This window comes from Neovison vison, chromosome 8 (genome assembly GCF_020171115.1).
Source record: "Neovison vison isolate M4711 chromosome 8, ASM_NN_V1, whole genome shotgun sequence".
NCBI lineage: Eukaryota > Metazoa > Chordata > Mammalia > Carnivora > Mustelidae > Neogale > Neogale vison.
In genome coordinates this window covers 32,717,085-32,723,874 of record NC_058098.1, presented here as the reverse complement: position 1 = coordinate 32,723,874, position 6,790 = coordinate 32,717,085, and the positions used below count along the sequence as shown (strand labels likewise).

The window sequence follows — 6,790 nt, the reverse complement described above, 5'->3', positions numbered from 1 at the left end:
TAACTTTGAAACTAATAATATACCACATGTTAATTGATTTAAAATTTTTTTAAATATGCCATCCTAATGTTTGCCATTTCTGCATGAGAATTATTTTGAATTGAAGGCAACTGAAGAACACCAGACCTAGGAAAGCTCTCTTCCACTTTCTCCCTAAAGGTGGGGCATAGATTTCCCTTTCTGATGGTATCTTTCTTCCCACCCACACCAGGAAGAGGGAGCTCAACTCTTACCACTGGAGATGGCATCAACTTCAATCTCATTAGCAAATCTTACTGAAATAACCCTTACTTTCCATTAATTTCCTTCATATATTTACTTCAGCAGAAGTTACCTCTCCTAGAAGCCCAACCCCTTTATTTTTGTATTGTCATTTCTCCACAGATTTTTCACTCTTCCTTAAAATGGTATTTAAGCACATGGGCCTAATTGCTTCTTTGGGTTTTTCACTTTCTTTTCTGTGAGAATCCTGTCCAGATTTAAAATTAAAATATTAACATCAAATAAAATTTGTATGTTTTTTCTCTTGTTTATCTGTCCTTTGTCAGTTTAATTTGCATAGCCCTAGGTGTTGAACCTAAGATGATAAAGAACAAAATTTTCCCCTCCCCCACACTTGGAATTTATGTGTTTATTGAAGAAAAGCAGAGAGGTCAGATGTGAAGCATGCCTGATAAGTCTCTTAAAGGTGGGAAGATAGAAGAGTCTGGAAAAAATAGAGAAACATTGGAAGAGTTGTTCAGGCTACTGAGTGAGTGGAAGAACGATGGGGGTAAATAATCAACCATCCAGCTGATGGGGGTGAATAATAAACCATCCAACCAAGGCAAAAAGGAAAAGCCCTAACAGCCTAAGTAGCAACTGCTTTAGATGTTGCGTGTAGAAAGATGCAAATGTCTTTTTCCAGATGCTTGAGCATTCCTTGGCTAAAATCTTTAACTAGAACTTGATCATATGATAAGAGCAATTATTATTAGGGCACAGCACACCTCCACTCCTCATCTGGAAAAGTAAATGAACTTCTGGCTAGAAGTTGTCAGGGAAGAAATAAATGGTAAAGTCCTTCAAAGAGTTAGAATTGAACTCTTGAGTTTCTTTATTTGTACATCCTTGTAGAAGATTTATTTCATTACTCAATGAAAACAAAGCAATTTTCTTTCTGTTTCTATTTACCTTTGGTGCACTTGGCATTTAACTACACATTTCTGGACTCTGAATCACAGCTTTTCAGGGATTTGATGTTAACCACTAAAGGGGTATGGAACAGTAAGCTAATTATAATTATGCTCCTAATCCTGGTATTATACCATAATACGAAGATAAAATTATTATACCATAATAAGAAGATAAAAGGAAAAATAAGATCTAACTAAGCAATTGTTCAGTGAATTTTTTGAAAAGACACAATGTATATATTCTATGCACATGAACTTCTTGAATAATTTTTAAATTTCCATTAAAAAAACTCTTTGAGATAAATGAAATATTTTTTTCTAAATACCTTCATCTTTCTCTTAATTTAAACTTTAGGATAATTTTAGTAAATAATAATTGTTTTTCATTGTACAATAATCTCCCTAATTACTGACTTGAGCTCTAAATTATAAAATATAGAGGATGAAATTTTGAGAGAGGTAGTAAACAAAATTCTATGGGGAAGGAGATTATTACACACAGAGCTCTTTTGGTAAAGCATTTCAACTGCCCTAATTTGAAAATAATCTATCTCTTTCTGAGATAATCTCTTCCATTTGGATGGACTTCCCACTTAAACATAGCTAAGGCAATTTCATTTGTGATGCTGGGTAAGGTGTTGCAACTACCTGGTTTGGGAAGTTTTCGCTACAGTCTTCGGGAGAGAAAGAAGCTGAGATGGTGGGAAGAGGTGGGGGAAAGGCACGGACAGAAAAGCCCTGCTTATTTATCTGCAAATCTCTCTTCCTTGTTGATTTATAAAGAGACAATCATTGCCAGCCTTAGGCTCTATCACTTCCCTTTTTTAGAACCTTAAGTAGGTTCCCAGGGCAAGATCTCCAATAACCCGAGTCAAAAACCATTCTCTCTTACTAGATGAGGTTGACAAGATGACCGAGAAGAATTATATCTATTCACAAAGCAAAATCAAGATGTTAGTCCAGCCTGTGGTGAGAAACCAGGTATCTAGCTACAGGGAAAGGCACAGTCATGAATCTCTAATAAAAACATAATGAAAAGAAAACAGGACTCATTCACTGAAATATAGTTATCTCCATGAAGCCGCCCCTTCATCTGGGAGGCACTCACCTAGTCTGGAACAAGAGGCAATAGGTAAGAGTAATTTGTTTAAAAAAAAAAAAAATCACTATGGACTACTTGGATTCTTTGCCTAAAACAAAACAAAACAAAAAGTCTATTTAACACCAACACTTTCCATTTGTTCTTTGGGATATAAGAGACTATGCCCTTAATATTAAGAATATTTACACTGACCTGAGAATGAGTGAATAGAGTTCCAAAGCCTTATGGTTCCTTTAATGACTCCAGAAGGATTTATTGAACACCTACTTGGTGAGAAACATGACACCAGGTCTTGTAACGCACATCAGAATATATTATGTTCTAACATATCCTCAGAGGATAATAAGTAAACCTCATGAAATGCAACCACTTTTAGACTGTGATATGAGTGCAAAAAATGAGAGGGATTCCTTTTGGCTTTGACTTCAGGAAGGGTGACCCCTGGGCAGATACACACACTAAAATCTTCCAAATAAAGGAAATGGAGAGATCCAAAGAGTAGAAAGGTAAGGGAAAATTTACTGGGTGGCAGGAGAGAAGGGTTCATTGGGAGCATTATGAATATTGAGGCTGAAAAGTTAGGGAAGGTATAATAAAGGATTCTGATAGCTTCACTAAGGAATTTAAGACTTGCTTTTATTTTTAACTGCAGCCCTTTTCAGACCCTCTTATATGTTAATATGCATTGTGACTTTCTAAAAATACAGCATGCCATAATCTCAAATGTTTTGCTCATGAAAACTTGTATATGAGATGTAATGAGACCCTTGCTCATTCATTTCATACACTTAGAGAAACCCTATTTTAGGGAAATTTGAAACTGTTTCACATTGAATGAGATAGCATTAATATTTATTAACAGAATCAGACCAGCCTAAAAGGTATTTGGCTTTATACTTATTAAAGATGATGTAAAAATGGTTGAGTCCACTTATTTGTGGAGCATAACAAATAGCATGGAGGACAAGGGGCGTTAGAGAGGAGAAGGGAATTTGGGTAAATTGGAAGGGGAGGTGAACCATGAGAGACTATGGACTCTGAAAAACAATCTGAGGGGTTTGAAGTGGCGGGGGGGTGGGAGGTTGGGGTACCAGGTGGTGGGTATTATAGAGGGCACGGCTTGCATGGAGCACTGGGTGTGGTGAAAAAATAATGAATACTGTTTTTCTGAAAATAAATAAATTGGAAAAAAAAAAAAAAACCTTGCAAGGGAACCAGACACTCCTGTTCATGATGTAATTAATCCATTGCTTAGTGAAATGTTATTTATCTTCCAAAAGGGATCACCACCCTACGTGAACTGTAAAAAACTAAGGATCACCCAAATCTACTTATCCTACCTCTGCCCCAGTGCACCAAGAAAAGAAAGGTAAAGGCTACAACATAGCTAGTCAAATATATCTGGCTAGCTCCTCACTTGATACTACTCAGCTTTCAATAGGTCTCAGAATTTGTCTTTTCCTTTCTGAAAACTGGAACATCTTTCTGTAGAATTCTAAATTTTCTCTTATTGTCCCTGACTTGGCAAAATTACTGACCACATTTCTGCCATCTTGCCTCCATGCTCTCTTAGTATCATGGGACTTTCTCCACTTGGAGCAACAATATCTTTATTCTTAACCTGAATGACAGTATTTTCTTTCTGTTGGAGCAGGAGATCTTAGCTGAGCATCATCTTTAAAACTAATATACTTACCCTGAAGGAAAAGAAAGATATATTTCCTTATCTCTCTTTCTCTGAGCAAGGGTTGCTCTGAGCAAAGGTTACTCATTGACATTTTGAATTAGATAATTCTTTGTGGAGAGATGTCCTGCACAAAGCAAGATAATTTTTCTGGCCTTTATCTACATATACTAGTAGCTATACCCTTATCCTAAGTAGTAACATAAAAAAATGTCTCCAGTCATTGACAAATGCCCCATGTGTTGGGGGAAGGAGAGTGCTCTGGTCAAGAACAATAGATCTGAGCTGGAGTTTGCAGAACTTTTCTTTCCTGCTGGTGGGCCCCCTCGGAGCTGAGCCATTGCTGGTTCATAGAGCTTGAAGGATACATTGGCCTTTTTATTTTAACAAAACTGAAGAAAACAAACAGAGCAACAGTATAGATCATTGTGAAGTTCTCAGCAAGAAAGTGATTGAGTTCAAACCACCAGCATGCTAACAGAGATTCTACTTTGTTAAAAACTTAGTGAATCAAGATGGACACAAGAAGATTGCAGACTTGGGCTTTGGGGACGCCACACTTGTATGGATGCTGAAATACCACCGCTGTGTTCAGTATCTTGTTGGAGTAGATCTTGCTGCCAAATCCTTTGAATGGGGAGGGGGTAGGTTGTCTCCACGAGTGGGGAGTACACCATTCCTCGGGAACCAGATTTGACTACAACCTTGTATCGTGGTTCTGCTGTACAAAGATTCCCGTTTGTGTGGATTTGACTTGATAACATGTACTGAATTGATAAAACACTTAGATTCTGAAAATCTGGCCAAGTTTCCTGAGGTTGTATTTGGGTACTTTTCTCCGGGTATGGTTGTCATCAGCACACCAAACTCTGAATTCAGTCCCCTATTTCCAGCGTCAACCTTTAGAGATCCAGATCACAGATTTGAGTGGAAGAGAAAGCACTTGGAGATGTGAGCTTTGGATGTGGCAAAGCTCTCCCATTACTCTGTAGAGTTTTCTGGTGTGGAGGATCCACCTGCAGGAGCTGAGCTTGTTGGACACTGTACCCAAACAGGGGTCTTCAGAAAAACAGAGCAAAGGCAACTGAATTGAGCGTTTCAGAGCCAGAGGGACATGTTTATGAAGTTGTTTATACCACCTCCTACCTGAGTTTACAGCAAAGCAAATACTTCCGGTTTACTCTGAGTATTGAGGCGGTGAAAGCCATCGAGTCGATGAAAAGCCGGTTTCTCCAGGGTCCAAGAAGAAAGGAGGGCGACCGCGTGGTACCGCTTCGCAGCTGCACCACCACCCCCCGCCCCTAGCACGGGTTAACAGAAGCTCAAAGGGCCGAAATAGGGCAGTCCACCAAGCCGCACAGTGTGGGAGAGAAGTTCTAGGTACTGCTGGAAAGACTCCTCACTTAACCGGAAGGTGAACCGCCTGGTGGCGGGCATCACGGAGAAGCTGCGCACGGTGGTCGCGAGGGACTGTGGCTGAATGGAGATCAGACCGGCGCGCAGGGGGCGTTGGTTGACTACGCACACAGCGCCTCTTCCATGAGGATTTAGTCCCTGCGCTGGAACCCTAAGTGAGGCAGCTTAGTTTGCAGTTTTCTCTAACCGTGGGTTTTTTCATAGGCTTTTTGCAGGGTAGTGGAGGGCCCATAATGTGCTTTTTCGTGTTTGTTAGACCCATGTTGAATGTGACTTCACAAAAATTTTTAAAGCAAATTGGATTATCAAATAAAACCTTTTCTGGGAGTGGGGCGGGGGGGAGACCTATAGATCTGACCAGAAGCAAACTGAAAAGAATAACCTTTTTGTCTATAGTTTTTCTTTCTAATATGTACTCTTTTTATTTAATTTCATTAAAACTAGTTCAAAGAACAGTACAAAATTAAACTAGGAAAACATGCCTAGAATCCATTGTCACTGTCATCATCATAAACCATCATCATCATCATAAACTATCATCGTTATCATCATCATAAACCATCATCATAAACCTGTTTATGGCCTTAGAAGGCATGTGTTACAAAATCCAGATAGCAAACCTAAGGGCCAAGAAGTATCAATTATACCTTTGTCCATTAGGGCAAGTGTAACAAATACCATAGACTAGGAGGCTTAAACAACAAATATTTATTTCTCACAGTCCTGGAGGCTGGGAAGTCCAAGATAAAGGTGTCAGTTGATTGGTTCCTAATGAGAAACTCTACCTAGCCTGCAGATAGAGACACCCTCTTACTGTGGCCTCTTATGGCAGAGAGACCATCTCTCTCATGTCTCTGGTTACAAGGGCACTAATCCCATTCATGAGGGTTCCACCTTCATGACCTAATCCCCTCTCAAGGCCCCACCTCCAAACACCATTACACTGGGAATAAGGGCTTCTACATATGAATTTCGGAAGTGGACCAAACATTTAGTCCACAGCAAATAGTAACCACAAGAATCATGACTACAAAAGGATTAAAATGTGTTTCTCTTGTTATATATTTAGCTTCATGTATGGCTTTCAAAGGTCCCATAAGTCTGCAAAATGTTTGGTTAAATTCCCTAACCCTCTCACCTATACCACCAGCCTTGGCCCTCTTCTTCCCTTTCAATCCCAAAGACTTGTCACTGTTCATTTCTCTTTCCAGTACTATTCCATAAAGAAAGACAATGCTTATCCATGGGATACAAAATGTCCCAAGGAGACCAAGAAGAAAGAGAATACAAGTGAAACAGCAGCACAACCAGTCCCTTTCCTTGGGGAGAGCTTGTTGGAGTATCTATCGCCCCCTGGTGGTAAGAGAATCTATTTCTTTCTGCTTTTATTTTGGACTTCTACTTAGTGGCTAG

At 39.3% G+C, this 6,790-nt stretch overlaps 1 pseudogene; it reads left to right on the top strand.

The window, feature by feature from the left end:
* The first annotated feature begins 666 nt into the window (after positions 1 to 666).
* On the top strand, positions 667 to 5,532 carry LOC122915394 (annotated as a pseudogene).
* Positions 5,533 to 6,790: the final 1,258 nt, after the last annotated feature.